This window comes from Rousettus aegyptiacus, unplaced genomic scaffold, assembly GCF_014176215.1.
Source record: "Rousettus aegyptiacus isolate mRouAeg1 unplaced genomic scaffold, mRouAeg1.p scaffold_m13_p_1, whole genome shotgun sequence".
In the NCBI taxonomy this organism is placed as follows: domain Eukaryota; kingdom Metazoa; phylum Chordata; class Mammalia; order Chiroptera; family Pteropodidae; genus Rousettus; species Rousettus aegyptiacus.
This window is the reverse complement of record NW_023416284.1, coordinates 162573524-162591285: the sequence shown is the minus strand read 5'-3', so window position 1 is coordinate 162591285 and position 17762 is coordinate 162573524. Positions and strand designations below refer to the sequence as shown.

At 36.5% G+C, this 17762-nt stretch overlaps 1 pseudogene; it reads left to right on the top strand.

The window, feature by feature from the left end:
- The first annotated feature begins 2014 nt into the window (after positions 1-2014).
- Positions 2015-2133, top strand: LOC118605340 (annotated as a pseudogene).
- The last annotated feature ends 15629 nt before the right edge of the window (positions 2134-17762 follow it).

The following is a 17762-nucleotide window of genomic DNA, read 5'->3' as shown; positions in this document are numbered from 1 at the left end:
GATAACCAAGCTGTTTCTTGTATTCTCTTAGAAATTTGGTATGTATGTATAAGCATAAAGGCTTCTAATAATAGAATTTTAAAGGAGGAAGCAGAGGAGGTATCTTGATTGCTGCTTGAATTTTTAAAAGAAATCATTGATATTTTCTAAAAGTTTGAAATCTCGCTTTTGTGATTCTAGTGTTTAAAATTATTTAGTGAAACATAACTCATATTGCATGTCAACTTTTTCATCGGCTGCTGAATGAAGACACAACAATCTGGTTTCATGTTGCAGAAAGAGCTAGACTCATTGAGACACAAATACTTGACTTTCAAGGTTGTTCATTGCAACTATGTATGTTTTTTGCCTTGCCCACAGTCTTTAAAACCTAACAGCTCAGCAATGTCACTTTAGCTACACACTTTCTAAAACAGCTAGAAACTGTCACTAAATAGTCATTTCCTGCCTAGGGTAAACCTGAATGTTTTCACAAAAGTTACCTAATTCGAGGATAATACTTTCACTTTCAACCATTCCTATATCCTTTAAGTGACTCTTCAACAATTCTAGATTCGTTTCCAAGTTCATAGAATCATAAAAATATCAGCGCAGGACAAATCAGTAGGTCCAGTGGTCATAAACTCAGCACCTTCATATCCAGACTTATAAATCACATTGGAATAAGAAAAAAAAAAAAAGGAGTAATGGATGATGCATTTTCTCTTAAAAGCACTGAAATTAAAACAATAATTAAGATTGAAAACAAAAACCACTGTCTTGGCCAAGTAAAATGAGTCTATAATGGGAAACATCTGCAAATTTTCTAGTCTAACCTCACATGCAATTTATGTACATTTTACAAGCTGCCTTCTCTTTTGCATTTGTGTCTAGTCCTTATCTCTGAGTAACACAACAAAAAACAAAACCCTAAACACTAGGAATTGAGAACTCTGCTTCTCTTAACTATGCAGTAGTGAGGGAAAAAATAGGCTTATAAGAAGGACACTAGTCATCATTTGATGACATAAAGTCCAGCTTCTGATATTCATATACCTGGTGGTTCCAAATTACCAGGTATATGATAATTATCAAGCATGTGATAATTACCAAATTATCAGAATTTCATAACCAGTTTTAAAAAGAAAGCAGGCCAGCTCTTTAGTGTATCATTTAGGAGCATTCAAGAGGCCCCCTTTTTAGCAGACCACTCACTCACAAAGGGAAATGGATCACACATTGTTTATAATAATCTGAAGAATTTTCCATCTTCCATAAAAGGACAAGGAATTAGTTTGGCCAAGCTGTCCTGAGTTAGAATGAACAGGAAGCCAAGAAAAGATATGTTGAGTGAGACAGTGTAGTAAATTAAATTCCTTTTAGGTTTCTTAAACATACACCATAAAATAGAGAAGAATTGTACTACTTTACTTGCCAACAAAAACAAAGTGGCTATAATAGCCTGACATTATACCATGTGAACCCTTTCTTTAAAGAAAAAAAAGGATGAGTGACGCTCTCACAACAGCTTTGTTCTTGACTTTGTCATCATTGCTAATTACAGTATGGTCAAATATGTGGAAAAAATCTAGGGCTATTGAGGGCATATGTGGATATAAACCAGAAGATTGGGGTTCAGGTTCTACCTCCATCTGGTGTAAGATCCCTTTTCAAGGGGGATACTAGGGATACTAGTAACTGTTCTGCCTTCTTCACAAGTGGATGCAAAGTTCCAACAGGAGTGACACTGTGTGAGAATGGGCTTCCTTGAGCAGGAAGTGATCAACTGGTTTCAGATCCTTCTCAGAAAGGATCATGCATCCAATGGTACCAATTTACACAGTTGTTTAAGACTTGAAGCTTCTATGAGTCCTTTAAGACTTTTCTAACAAATTGTCCTACTGAGAATTTTGTCATTTAGTAGACATCAGTTTTTAAACACATCTAGATGCATATGTTTATTTAAATGGCTTTTAAAAATTCTTCCCATTAAAAAGCAGGAAGCTTTTTCAAGGTATTAAATATTCAAATGCAGGTCTTTGGCCACGCTACCCTGAACAAGCCTGATCCCGTCTGATCTTGGAAGCTAAGCAGAGTTGGGCCTAGTTAGTACCTGAATGGGAGACCACCTAAGAAGAGCAGGTGCTGTAGGCATAAAAAATAAAAAATAAGGGTTTGTAAACTGATAAGGTCCTTGTAATCTGTGAGGTCAACCAAAGGTTGCCCCGCCTAAAAATTTCAAATGCAGAAATTAAGAATTATTCTCCATTTGCTAAAATAATAAAATCTTATATATAAACAGGCAATTTAAAATATAAAGTATAAAATATATTACTGAATAAAATTATCTAAATCATTATTTCATTATTTTTTAAGCTTTATTTAGATGAAAATCATACTTTGGAGATAGAGATAGAGAATGAGAGAAGTGAGAGAGATATCCTAATAATATGAATCAGTGTCACTATTCCTAAATTTAGAGGTCCTAGTCAAATAAAAAGATCAGAAAAAGAAGTAAGAAGTATAAGTGTCAGGTAAGAAAAGACCAAGTTGTCTTTGATGTTGATGATATCATGATTTATACAGAAGAACCGAGAAGACCAGCAAGCTGTAAGACCTAACTGGTGAGTTCAGAAAGGAAGTCTCATACTGTATCTACTGACACAATTTCATGATGTTCCTCTACCCATCAATTATAAAACATAACAGAAAAAAATTTTGTTTATAGTTATAGCGCAAGTTATAAAGTCTAGGAATTAATTAACAACACAGAATGCACAAGAATTTTGTATAAAGAAAAAATTAACTCTTTATTATAGGCACTGACTACATGGAAAGATATATCAGTGGAAAGGATGTCATAACTTTGCAAAGATATTGATTCTCCCTAAATTTATCTATAGGTGTCAGTAAATTTCAAGTGAAAATTTTAAAAGAAATTTTGGGGGGGAATTGGAAATTAATTGTAAAAATGTATATATGAGAGTAAGATCCACTAATATTTCATATGAAATTTACATGAAACAATTGATCCGCGTAATAGAAAATGAAGACTAAAGAGGGGGAATCAGATCTACCAGCTCTTAAAAAACATGTTACAAAGACATTAAACAGTATTAAAACAGCATGCTATTGGCGTACGGAAAAACAAATGGGACAGAAGAGATGGTATATAGAATATGAGATTAGTAACACCACAGATCAATAGAGAAACTAAGGGTTGTTTAGTAAATGATGTTAGGAAATTTAGCTCATTACATGAAGTGAAATAAATTGGATCTCACACAGCATATAAAAATAAACATCAAATAGATTAAAGGCCTAAGTGTGAAAGATAAAAATAAAAAGCTAACAGAAGAAAATATCAAAGAATATCAAGTCATTGATTAGCTAATTAATAAACAGGTACATCCAGTTGAGAGGAACTGGTGATCACAGAGGCTAAGAAAGTTTGTGTGGGTGGGGATCATGGATTGAGCAGAATTAAGGCAGTGGGAGGATATTTTATTATTATTATTATTTATTTTTATTATTAATTTATTTATGTGGTATGAGGTCATTTTTAAAGAGTACAAATTTAGTTCCTCTATAAGTTTGCAAATTTATTACGCATAAAAGTTTTTACATGAAACTGTATGATCTACTGAGCATTCTTCAGACCCGGGATGAATACAAATACATAAAATAAATATGAATATTAGTTTTTTCTTCTTTAAAATTGGATGTAATTGACATAAATGTTATATTGCAAAATGGTCACCACAATAATTCTAGTTAACATCCATCACCACACAGTTACAATTTTTTTCCTTGTGATTTGAACTTTTAATATCTCTTAAAAGTTGGCTCTCTCAGCAACTTTCAAATATACAAAACGGTACCATTAACTCTAGACATCATTATGTATATTACCTCTCCATGATTTATTTATTTTTTGACTGGAAGTTTGTACATTTTGGCCATTTTCATGAACTCTAGGCTTTACATAAAATTAATTACAATTAAAATCTATAAACAAAGGAAACATAGATGAAAGCTGTTTATCATTTTCTCTCTAATAGAATACACACATGTACACATTTATATATCATAACTTGAAATGAAATATCTAGCTAATAAATGTAAGCTATAAGTCTATGAACTTTACTATTTCATTATCATAGATAGGTTTGATGATGAATGACAAAGTATTAAATATATTAGGATACTGAATATGACAACCTTATTTAACATATCAAAAGAATAGAGGTGTTTTCTACATTAGGTTATTAACAGAACAGTAACTATATTATTTTTTATTGTATATGCTATTCATACATTGTTTTAATATTACAGGTTCATTTCTCAATGCAGTATAAACTGCTGCAACCTTTCTTAAATAAGTTGTTAATGAGTATTGAAAACCTTAATTTTTAAAATTAATTAATTAATTGGTATTAAATTTATTGGGGTGACATAGGCTAATAAAATTATATAGGTTTTGAGCATACAATTCAATAATACATCATCTGTATGTTGCATTGTGAGTTTGCCATGGAATGAGAAATATTTTAATGAACGTGGAGTAAGCTTCCAGAGAAAATAACAACCTACATTTACAAAACACTTTATACTTCCCCATGTTAACTCATTTTATCTTACCAGATGGTTTAGGCAAATGGGGTAAAATATTTCTAGTCTCTTTTATATATGCTAAAATTGAGGATCTGAAACGTTTCAATGAATAGACAGACATCCATGAATAAGTGGAAGAGTTAGACTCAAAGCCACTGTCTGACAACAGAGACTTTCTCTTGTCACAACTTCCTTTGAGCATCATGGTGTATTTGCTGATCAGTGAGCAAAAGAACCACCACCAGGAAAGCATAGGCGAGCTATTTTAGTCTCCCTTCCACAGAGATTGCCCTTTTATGAGACAGACACTTGAAACTGGAGAAAGAAACCAAAGCCATCAGTAGATAACTGTGGAATATGCAGCTCTGATGTGAATAGACCATTTTATAGCTCCATTAAAATTGTTACAACTCTCCTGAGAGGCAGTTTCTCATGTTTAATGGTGTCTAAAGCCTGTCTTTAAGGAATGGTAATACGCACTCTACATTCCTCATAGAGTTGTGAGACTCAAATGAAAGGACTTTTTACATATAAGGAATCACTGTCCCAACTTTTATTTCCTGACACCCTTTAACAATTTGTGGGATAACATCAACATCAGTCTGCAGCACCACCCAGTGGATACAATAGTGCTTGATGTTTTTATGTGTCTTCTCATTTTCAGGTGGTAAATATTACCTGTATTACATGTCTATTACTCAGACCTTTTGTTCACACTCATTATATTTCTTTCAGATTTTTGATTTATAAAAATTATTTATATGAGGTTTTGCTACTGAATTTATTTTTACAAGTCAAGAGGCAAAAAAAAAGCCAGGTTACAGAGCAGAAACCCATATTTTACTTATAACACTTTACTGTATATAGCTATCCTTGTCATAATTACAACCCAGGTGTTTGTCTTATAAACCAGCTGTTATTTAACACAAGAAGAGAAGTTGGGGATGTTGTTGGAGAAGTCTGTGTCCTTTATGATTCACCCATAATTTGTGCTTAAAATTGTTGAGTCTACATCTGAAACTTTTCTCATTGTAGTTCACTCATTCAAACATATACCGTTGCTTTGATAAAAATCTGTGGTACGTTTTCACTGGTATACATGGCACCTGATGCTAGGGATACAACTTTGAGCAACTAGAAATGTGGTCCCTGTTTTCAAAGACTGCAAATCTAAGTCAGAGAGATCTACAGTCATTAAGCAACCACCCAAATGTTGCTGCCTCACTTTGATCAGGAGATGAGAATATTTCTTTCCTTGTTTGGTTTGTTTGTTTGTTTGTTTGTTTTGCAAAAGAGCAAGAGTCTAATCCTTCCTCATGCATATTTGGGTGTCCAGGGCCTACAATGGAAGTGCTTGGAGTTCTTTTGTTTAAACCTGACAATCGGCAGGAAGAAGAAGGGTGCTTCCTTCATCTTATAGCATAACTATGTGAAGTAGTGGAATGTGGAGTCAGAAACACCAGGGCTTGAATCCTGTAATCTCTTACTTTTCTTGTGACCTTAGGCAAAGAATTTTATCTCCCTGATACCTTTTATTTTCTGTAAAATAGAAATAATAATAATAATTCCTACCATGAAGGGAGAAAGCCATGGCTATTACAGTGCATGGTATAGGATAGGTGACTGAAAAATACATTGCCTAAAGCATACTGTGATTTTTAATGCACCACTCATATTCACCGAACCCTAAAGTAGTACATAAAGTTTAAAACAATGAGAATATACATACATACATACATACATACATATATATATATATATATAGAGAGAGAGAGAGAGAGAGATCAAAAATGAGAGAAAATTAGTAGTTTCGTGACCATAGTACACAGCATTATTACGTTTGAATGTTAAATTGGCTAGCTTAGGTCTCATGACTAGTTAAAAGAAGAAATAGACCTAAAATCTACTCTCTAGATTATGTCTTTTTAGATTCTATTGAAAAGAATGGATACTTCTGACTATTTAAACCTTAGTAACAGAAAAGACTCCTCAATATTGTTGACAGTCTTGCCATGAAGATATTCTTTCTTATAATTACCTCATTTTATGGCTGAGCAAAGGAAATGTATGGAATGTTGTCTCAATTATATGAGAGTTTTTGTCCTATTAAGCACATACACATCGATACACACAATTCAAAATATCTCAGAAAAAAGGGAAAGATTAAAGAGTTAACATTTATTGAAACCTATATATATGTTAGGCATTTAAGATACATTATCTTATTTAATCAAGTAAGTACTATTATCCCTGGGTTATGGAGGAGACCCTGACACTAACGAGGATAAATAACTTCTCCATAGAGCTCGTGAATGGCAAGGACAGAATTTATGTCAGGCCTTGCTGACCCCAGGGGCCTTTGTATTTCCATCACTTCCCAGTCAGAAGACTGACTGATGGAAACAGAATGTCCTCCTTTCCGACCTGAATATATTTCATCCTCACGATAGCTAGTCAACTGGCAGTCATAAACCTCTCCTCTATGCAGCGTCAAGAAATTGAAGATGGCTAATGTCAATCTCTATTTTTACAGACAACATTAAAGAAGTTAAGATCCTTCTCGAAATATTATTTGAATCAAATCAGGTCTGTTAAATTAAGTGCACATTATTTTATACTTTCTGCTTTTGGGAAATATTTTGAAACTTATTCAGACCACACTGTTGTATTTTTTCTGTCCGCACGAAGAACGTCTGAGAAAGGTCCACTGGGTGGTTCCTCCTTGGCTCGTGTTCTCAACATTTAATATGATATGGAAAAAAGAAAAATTGGAAGCTAAAGCTAGTCTTGGCAAGAGGCTGGTGTCCCTACACCTGGATATTAATTTTCCAGATGACTTTGTGGCTGAGTTGGCATTACTACATGACATTAGAAGATTGAAAGTAGGTAATAGGGTTAGTGGAAGGACTATGCCTGCAAGGACACATGCATACTGTAAGGTAAGAATAGTGCACAGCATTTGCACTCATATGCACACACCTACTGAGCCCTAAGGCAACTGGGACTTTTCAAAAGGGTCTATCTACTTCGAATTGTTTCTGTGCCTGCTCAGCCTGTAACTACTGATTCCATGTGTAATTTCAAATGACAATCCCCGTGAAATGGCCCATAAAAGAGAAATCTCTTATTTGCCATGTGAGAACTGACCAGGGCCAGGCTGAGTGGCCAGCTTCCTGAACTCAGGGCTATGCTCTGGGGAAAGACTTCTCCCTGTGCTCTGGTAGGAGCCAACCCAAGAAGTCCTTTGCTCGGGGCCAAGGTCATACTAAGAACCAGATAGACAGAAACTAAACCAGATCATACATCCCAGGACCTGTACATACTGGTTAAGCCCTCATTTGTCTCAGGGTTTTCCATTTGCTCTTCCCTCTTCCTAAAAGACTGCCTCACCTATGCTAGTGAAGATGTGCTCCCTTCACCCTATCTAAAGCAGCTCTCCTTGAAATTATTCTGTCTTCTCAATATGTTTTATTCCTTTATCACACTACACTCCGTAATTGTTCATTTATGTCTCTTCTTATAATCTGAACTCCCTAACGGCACTTTATCTATTTGATCTCTATTAAATCACTAACACCCACATACCTGGCATATAGTAAGTGCTCAATAAATATTTATTAAATGAATGAATGAGTAATCACTTGGTTAATACTTTCCAGATATTTTTTAAAAAATCTCTGTGCTAGAAAAGAAGTGATAAGACCTGGATCAATGTCAACTTGTCAATTAGTCAAAACAAATCATCTGACTGACTAATAAATATCAATAGCCTGAAATTAAAACCTGAGACTAAAAAAAGGATCTATCACATGACATGTAAGAGAGTCAAAATTACAAAAGATTATTAAAGGAATCAAAGATGAAAACCGATTAAAAATAACTATATAAAGTTTCAGATAAAAGTCCAAAGAATCAACTTCACAACTATAAAATTGAAAAAGTTGGACTTACCTGTAAATGTGAAAATTAGACAACTTAACTGATTGCAATTTCAATATCATTTAAGTGCAAATAAAACTTTCAAAAATCAAATGTGCTCTTAGGCTAATTAACAGAAAGACAGTGTCCAAAAGAGATCAGTTCCAGTTTTTTGCTGATGAGACAGTATCAGGGGAAGAAGGTTTTGTTTTGGAAGTATATTTCAAAAAAGACACTCAGATTAAAATGAATGAGATGAGAAGGTTACCAAAATGAGGTTCCATGAGCAAAAACTGTGAATGTCTAGCTGGGAAAGGAGGAGTTGGGGAGTGGGGGGTAGTCAACCTGAGAGGGAAGGGATGGAGAACATGATAGCTGTCCACAAACACTTCATACAGAAGAGGAATTAGCCTTACCTTGCTGTGCTATGTGCAGGACAGAACAGAACAGGGTGGAAATCAAAGGGACACAGGCTTCGAAGCAATCGAATGAGATCCCAATGGCTGTAGTGACCATGTTGTGGCTCTGAGTGTTAGAGTTCTCCAGAGAAGCAATTCTATCTATCTATCTATCTATCTATCTATCTATCTATCTATCTATCTATCCATTCATCTATCTAATCATAGAGGCTGAAAATTTGCATGATCTGCCATCTGTAAACTGAAGAACACAGAAAGCCAGTGCTATAACTCAGTCTGAATCTGAAGGCCTGAGAACCTGGAGCACCAATATCCAAGGGTAAGAGAAAACGAATGACCCAGCTTAAGCAAAGAGAACACATTTACCCTTCTGCCTCTGTCTTTTTGTTCTATTCAGGCGCTCGACAGATTGGATGATGCTCACCCACAGTGGTGAACATGATCTTCTTCACTCAGTCTACAGATTCCAACGCTAATCTCTTCAAAAACACCCTCACAAATATACCCAGAAATAATGTTTGCCAGTGATCTGGGTTTTGTTAGCCTAGTCAAGTTGACACATGAAATTAACCATCACATTTTATAACTACTTTTGGGAGCGGATTACACTAGAAATTCCTGTGTTGGGTAGGGGTCCAGGCAGGTAACCTTCACATTTTCTTTTAAATATTTTAGATTTCCAGTGCTCTCTCAGGGATGTTGAGGATAAATAAAAACATTTGGAAGTATATAAAAGTTCTGTACAAACATAAACTATTATTTTTATCTACAGTTTTAATTTCCTGCCTAAACTTACAGCTCTTAGAAACAACTAAGAAAATTCTAGAATCAGATTATAACAAGAAAACGGAAAAGGTCATTCAGCTGACATTAAGTAATGGTGGTATAGAGGTGCCATGTCTCTCACTTGCTTGGAGAGGCTACTTTCAGGGGAAACAAGGAGACCAAACCCCACTCTCTTAGATGCTTGGTAAGCGCTCTGTTTATTTCGGCCACTGATATCTCACAGCAGACTCCCAGGGAAATTAGAATTAAGAAATTCTCTGGGAAATGCCCCATAACACTCATTTTAAGCCAATATCACATCAAGTGCCAGATCAGCCTGGGGAACATCCTGGGAATAGACAATTCCCTGGCCCTCCTCACGCCCTTCACCCAACCCCACCCAAATCTGCATGTAAGAGGGCCTGCGTCCTGTTACGAAGATGAAATTTCCCAACAGTATGGTTGTGGGTTAGTAAACTCTGGAGTGCATTGTGGGGGAAGGCTGAAAACAAAATCCTTGTTAGAAGTGATCATTAAAACAAATAGGACAGGTTCTCATTTTTCTCGGGCCTTTTAAAGCAGTCATTGAGGGTGGGATCACTTCTGTGTCATCCAGGACATCCAGGACATCCAGGACACATCTACTACTGGCATCTGTTCAAGTAAAAGTTACCCAAACCTAGGATCACCCTGTTAGGATAGAATAAGTCGCTATAGATGCAAATCTGTGTTGATGCTGATGTGGCACAGTTAATAGGCTGAGGAAGAAAGAAACCCTCCCATTGTGAGCATGTGAGTATATGGTAAATCTATAACATTCACTCTGGAGATGGGTCATGCAGACCTTTGTGCTTGCCTGAAATTATAGACCAATTGCACTGAATTATATCCAAATTCCAGATAGAAAAATAAAAGGAACTGTGAGTGACCCTTAGCTGATGGGGACCAATTTCCAAACCCAAACCTGGAGATAATTTTTCAGAAGCAAACCAGCAGGAATCTAGGATAATTCCTTAGGATCAGGGAAGGCCAGAGCCAGTAGGTCCTGGACACAGCGTAGGTTCCAGACTCACTGAAAAGACTGGCTGTCGTCCCTCAAGCTTAATTTTTCTGAGGCCTAGTTATAGATGGATTATTTCTGCTTCATACTGAAGCATCTGGCTTCTGGTTTTTTCCATCCCGTTTTCTCCTTGGAACCCATCAGGAAATTTCACATTCTAGTTGTTTCTAATTTTTGACAACTCCTTAACTTCATGTCCTTTATTTTAAGGCATTTGACTAAATGGATATAAGTATTTTATTTTCATGGAAGTCAAAGCTTTTAACTTCTTTTGTGGATATATGAACAATTGCTTTATTTTGCTTTCCTCTAACTCCAAAAATAAGTAGAGGTTTGATTTTGAACTTTCTATGACTGAGTAATAAAAATGTAAGTAGCATGAGAAATTGTATTATCTTCATTGCATTTGGCACAAATCTGAGATCAAATAACCAGTAAAAATGTTATTAGTTTAACTTTTTGAAAGAAATGTATTCCTGGTCCATTATCTCACAGAGTAATGCAGTGACATTTTCTAAGTTGCTTTTTATCCAAGAGTTTTAAGTGCTGTGTAAATGCAGCATTGAGTTGCATTTGTTGGCGCAATTATCTCCTGTTTTATAAGTGGAAAAAGTGAGAGGTTAAATGTCCCCGAGCTAAAGTGCAAGTCATCTCTCGAGCCAGGATTTGAGGTTGTTGGTATTGGCTCCTCATCTCCATTTTACCAATAAGGGCATTCCCCTGTTCCTTGCTATAAATGAGCTTTTGCTGTTGGTGCAGAACCTACGGAAGGCCAACTGGCGGGAGAACCTTATAAATACGACTGGCTCTGAGCGTTCATCCTTCATGACCACAAGTTTGCTCCCCATTCTAAACACCATCTAGAGATCATCTGTTGGTATTCAGTTAGGAAATAAATTTTTATTCTTAGTCTCTATAAAACAGAGAGCTGGAAACAAATAAATAACATTTATTATCTCCCAGAGTAAAATATGTTGAATTTTCCCTCCTACTCAATATTTTGGATTGAAGTATTTTGGCCTTTCCTTTTACGATGCTAATCAACAATTGATAATGTGCTTAAAGATTTATTACCTATAGTACAGAAATACTGTAACATGCTTTTTATTACCAATCTTTAATCACACAGATACTACATGAACATATTCTCCTTGTAGAAAATTAGGATTACGTGTAAAGCAAAATTCCCTTTGATCATAGCTCTAATCTAAATCCTTTTCCCAAAACATAACAAATGGTTAGCAATTGTTTTGTGTATCCTTCCAAATATTTTTCTAAGCCCTACATGGATTTATGTAGACCCACAAAAATACATAGCATTATTTGGTTTATTTTTCACATCACAGCACGTGTACCAACTTCCTTTTTCACTTCACAATATGACATCAATTACTTTTTTAAATTTCACTATAAAAATTATGGTGGGAATATGTCATTAAGTTTTAGCTAACTTTTGATTTATGAATATTTCGGTTATTACATTTTTCCCTATTTCAAACATTGCTGTAATGGACGTCCCTGTACCTGGGCATTCTTCTGCTTCTCTGAGGTGAAGATCAGAAGGAAAATTGCTAAATTATAAGGTATAGATATTTTAAATTTTAATAGATAATACTAATAACAGTTAACATGGAGGAATTATTATCTAACAGTTACTATTCTAAGTGCTTTACATTTATGAACTCTTTTAGGAGAGTGTTAATCTTAAGCCATTTTACAGGTGAGAATACTGAGATGTGCAAGGGTCAGTCACCATCCTCAGGTCCCATAATTAGGAAGTGATAGCATCAGGATTTGTTTCCTAAGAGTTTCCTTCTGGGCTTTTTCTTATCTAAGATACTCTACTTCTTATAGTATGATCTTTATTATTTTCCAACTTATGTGTGTTTGCTAATTAAAAAGTGGTAATCTACTTACTTTAACTGATTTCACGAATCTTACTAAACTATATATGGAAATTTTTTGTTTTTTCGGATTGAAAAGTTATCTTCCTAATCATGGCTGATCATGCTCTGGCCTTGGCAAAGCAGGTCTCATAGCTTGGCAAAATAAAGGAAAGAGAAATCGTTCCATTGCCACCTGAGTGATATAGAATAAGGTAAGTAGATAAAAAAAAAACCTCAGGTTAGAAACTTTGCAGAGAAGGCAAATCAGGTCATGAGCACATCTGTCCTCACTAAAGAGCTTCATCTGAGGCTCTTACAGGCACTTAATCTGTAGAAGCTGATGAAGTCTATTTGAATCAAGCTTGCTATCTTCTCCTCTGGGCAGTCTTTGAAAAACCAAAAGATGGAAGAATCCTTTTTGTATAGCTGTTGTGTGAACATTTGACTTTATTTTTGAAACAGTCTCAAACTTAGAGAAAATTTGCAAGTTCAGTACCAATAAATTGCTTTCCCGAATAATTTCTGAGTAATAGAATTATTGCCTCATTGTCCCCAAATATTTTAAAATGTTATTTCCTACAAATGAAACTATTTTTTTACATAACTACAATCTCATCAAAATCAGGAAATTAACATTGATACATAACTATCATCCAATCTTTGGACCTCAGTTAAATTTCATCATTTGTCCCAATGTCCTTTATAGCAAAAGGATCCAGTTTACAAACACATTGTGCATTTAGTTGTCACATCTCTTTAGTGTCTTTCAATCTGGAACAATTCCTCATACTTTCCTTGCTTTCCATTACCTTGACATATCCAATTTCAGGCCAGTTGTTTGTTTTGTAGAATGACCCACAATGTTAATTTGTCTGGTGCTTCCTCATGATTATATTCAGATTATACATCTTTGGCAGAAATGTCACAGAAATGATGCGTTTTTATTGCATTCTATTAGATAACAATTTCAAATTCTCCTATTCCTAATAATATTAACTTTGATCCCTTGTTAAGGTGAGTTTGCTAAGCTTCTCCACTGTAAAATTACTTTTATTCTTTAGCATTAATAATTATTTTGCTGTGTGTTTTGGGTAGTGGGATTATATAAATATACCATTCCTCACCAAACTTTCAATTTATTCATTCACTCATTTATTTCAGTATACACTAATTGTTTCTTATTTGATTTACTAGGTCCTAATGTGACAATCGTTATTTATTCTGGTGCCCAAATTGTCCCAGATATGGTATATGGGAGCCCCTTTTATCTATGTACTTTTGACATGTCTACGTAATCATTGAGCATTTCACTTTCCAGCAAAAAAAAAAAAAAGATGTTGAATCAGCCATTTATCCATTTATACCAGAGGTCCCTGACCCCTGGGCCACGACCAGGTACCAGTCTGTGGTCTGTTAGGAAAGGGGCCACACAGCAGGAGGTGAGCGGCAAGCCAGCAAGCAAAGCTTCTTCTGTTATTTGCAGTCACTGCCCAGCACTAGCATCACTGCCTCAGCTCCACCTCCAATCATCAGGCACTAGATTCTCATAGGGGCACTGGTTTCTGGTGCCAAAAAGGTTGGGGACCACTGGGTTTAGATGGAGAATGTATTTAGAGACTAAGACTGGGTATTAGGTGTGTTCATCACTTTGCTAGGTTTTGGGGTATCACTACTTCCAGGACCTCTCTGTGAACAGAGCCAGGGACTTTCTCTCTCTCTCTCTCTCTCTCTCTCTCTCTCTCTCTCTCTCTCTCTCTCTCTCTCTCTCTCTCCCTCTCTCTCTCATTCTCTCTCCACCCTTTCTTCTTTCCCTCCTTCTCTCCCTCCCTCCTTCCCTCTTTCTCTCCCTCTTTCCTTCCCTCTCTTCCTCTCTCTTTCTCATCTATCTCAAGTAAAAAACATATTTACACCAATATTACTAATTTAGACTCAGTTCATTCTTGTTTTCTCCCTATCATAATTGTAACTGCTTGTGCCAATGGTGAGAAACCTGCTCTTGTTACCCTTCAAGTATTTTGTTTATTTGATCAGTTCTCTGTACATAACCTATTTCCTGTTTCTCCTGCCAACCCCACCCCTGCATGGGTGCCCTCCTCACCTCCCTCAGGCTCCCAGGCCCCAAGCTGGGCTCCCCTCCTACAAGGACACCCTTCCAACTTCACACTGGCTCAACACTCACACCAAACAAGCACTCCTCAAACGGACCACCTCCGTACACAGTCAGGCTCTGACACACAGCTATGTCCCCACCCTAACCTGTGTGGACATCTACCTCCTACCTTGCCTGACCTCACCGGGTGATTTTGGACACAATTGTTCAGATAGAGAAGAGGAAGAGTAGTATGTAATTTTAAGAGTAACTTTTGGTTTAGCTATTTTAACTTTTGATTTCTTCCTTCCTTCCTTCCTTCCTTTCTTTCCTTTCTTTCTTTCTTTCTTTCTTTCTTTCTTTCTTTCTTTCTTTCTTTCTTTCTTTCTTTCTTTCTTTCTCTCTCTCTCTCTCTCTCTCTCTCTCTCTCTCTCTCTCTCTCTCTTTCTTTCCTTCCTTTCTTCCTTCCTTCTTTCTTTTTATGGTTGTGTGAGAAAAGCTGCATTTAAACTAGCTACAGCTAAAAATAATCTCTGATATTTTGAATTAATTATGTTAATTAATTCTTGCATCTTTTTTGGACTTAGAGACCTTGAAAAATAGTAATAATAACAATAGTCCCAGGTAATTCAGGATTCGGTCTATTTGTGTCACAGTGGATTTTTCAGAATCTTGCTTCCTGCTGTCTGTCCTAGACATTTAGTTTTCTCATGAAGGTAACTTTTTTCTTCTTTCACACTGCTCTGTTCCCAATATTTCCAAGGCTTCATTCCTGTCCACGTATTTCTGAGTACCACCCCAGCTTGTTTTCCAGAATTCTCTTTTGTGTCCCACTGCATAAATGTTTCCATGAGGCTACGTATTTCAGAAAGTACATTCACAATGGTTTACGAAGTGTTTGAGAAATGTAAATCACTTCATTCCATGAGTCACCGGGGAAGGTCAGTCATTCACGATTTATAAGCTAGGGAGAGTCTGTTATATATTGGTTGCCCATTTGCTCCTCATAGAGAGGCCATCTTATTAGCTCAAACCGGTGGATGTCATTTTCCCCTGGTATAAAGACATCGGCCTCCCTGGAGTGGGCATGCCTCTCAGAGGACAGCTGTGGCCCATAGCCCCCCATTGCCAACATGATATTCCCATCATCTTCCAATTAGCAAAAAAAAGAAATTCCAGTCAAGAATATCAAGTGATCTGGATCTTTGCCATAGCTATGAAAAGAAATTAGAATGGAATTCTTACTACCGGTCCCCAGTAACTGAATGTTCCCTCGGAAGGATTTGGCATTAATTTGAGTTATGCTGCTGATCACTTGTGAACTCAGGTTAATAACTCTCCTGGCAAGTTTCAGATGCAAAAGTAGAATTAACATTCGTTGTTGTTGTTTTGATGTGTTTTCCATAATGGAGATACTTTTCTCTGCAGGAGAACAGTAACTAGGATAGAATCATAAAAATTTCAAAATAACTTGCCGATAAGTATTCTTTAAATAAAACATGCTTGGAGGGAGAATGATGCAAGTAAAATGACCGTAACACACAAAACCTGTGGACATCACATCTGAACATGACAAAGGTGTGCAGTCCTTTGATGAATTCACCCCAGGAGTCCAGTAGATAAGCTTGGGAAATGGTCACTGGGTGTACTGGGTTGTTTGGGAGAACTGACAGGCACTGGGCAAGAGAAGACCTTTCACTGAACGTACTTTGGAAACATTTATTTAGATCAGCAATCACTCTTTCTACAAGAGACTGGGAAAGGGTGCCTATTTCTGTGTTTAGAGGGAGAAAGAAGGAAGAATGGAAAGAAGAGAGACCTAATTAGGCCAGAAGAGGATAAAGGAAATGCCTCCACAAGGTGAGCAAAGTGCCTGGCCCTCAAGGGATCCCGAGGGTAATTTTGTGCCACCATGAGAGGACAGTCACAAGGCCTTGGGGCTAAAATTACTACTCTCACTTTAAATTGGCCTCTTCACCTCAAAGGGAGTTAAATTAAATTAAATTCTTTCAGTGCTTCCCAGTACCTGCTCCCCAGGGGGACCCTTATGAGACTCTTTAGTGTTCCCAGGGCTTCCTTCTGTAATAGGCCAGGGCATTTTCATGATCCTCCCTCAACTTGGAGCTTCTGAGAGTGTTTCTTCATTCTCTTTGACAAGTTTTATTATTACTACAGTAACAAAGTAGGAAACAAGTTTCTCGTGAGATGGTAAGTATTCTAAGAGGAGTTAGCAGCTTGGATTTTGAGGACTCCATGTAATTCATGTAAATCCTCTTAGATTTCCCTTTTAGGCCATAACTGCTCTTCTATCAGCCAGGAAAAGATGTGGCCTCCTTCTGCAGGAGAGGAGCAGCAAGAGATGGAAGCTCAAAATATTTGTTCCTCAGCTGAGTCTGCAACAGTCTAAAAGCAGCACTCCTGTGCGTGGATTGGAGAAGAGATAAATGCTTCCAGAAAAAGGCGTCAGGACAGTCTTCCAGCTGGGACAAGGGAAAGAACACATGTCTACATGTGGCCTTTTATGGACGAGACACTCCTACAGCGTTAAGACATTTCTAACTCACAAAAATCACGAGAGAGATTATTTTCTCCACTTGTTAGGTAGGGAAAACTTAGGCTCAGTGGAGTTAAATAACTTGCTCAACATTATATAACTAATAAATGCATAGCTGATCCAGAATTGGAGCTCAGAAATATTTAGGTTGAGAAACTGTGCTCCTTCCAAGCAGAAATGGGGATACTCCAGAGCAACTCTTCCTTCATTAAATGACACTATCATTATAGGATTTCTGCTAAAGCTGACGCTGTGATAGTGGTTGCTACTGTTGTTATTATTATTATTTGGATACCTACACTGAAGAACTTGCGGTAGGTATATCAGTTCCTCTATCTCTCTACACATTAAAAAAAAAATTCCTGGTAACTCTAAACATAAACATAAGTTATTAGAAGATGCCTTATATCAAAGATTAGCCATCTGGGCCTTTGTAATATTTTTTTGACTAGGTTCATTGGCTTTAAATCTGATCTCC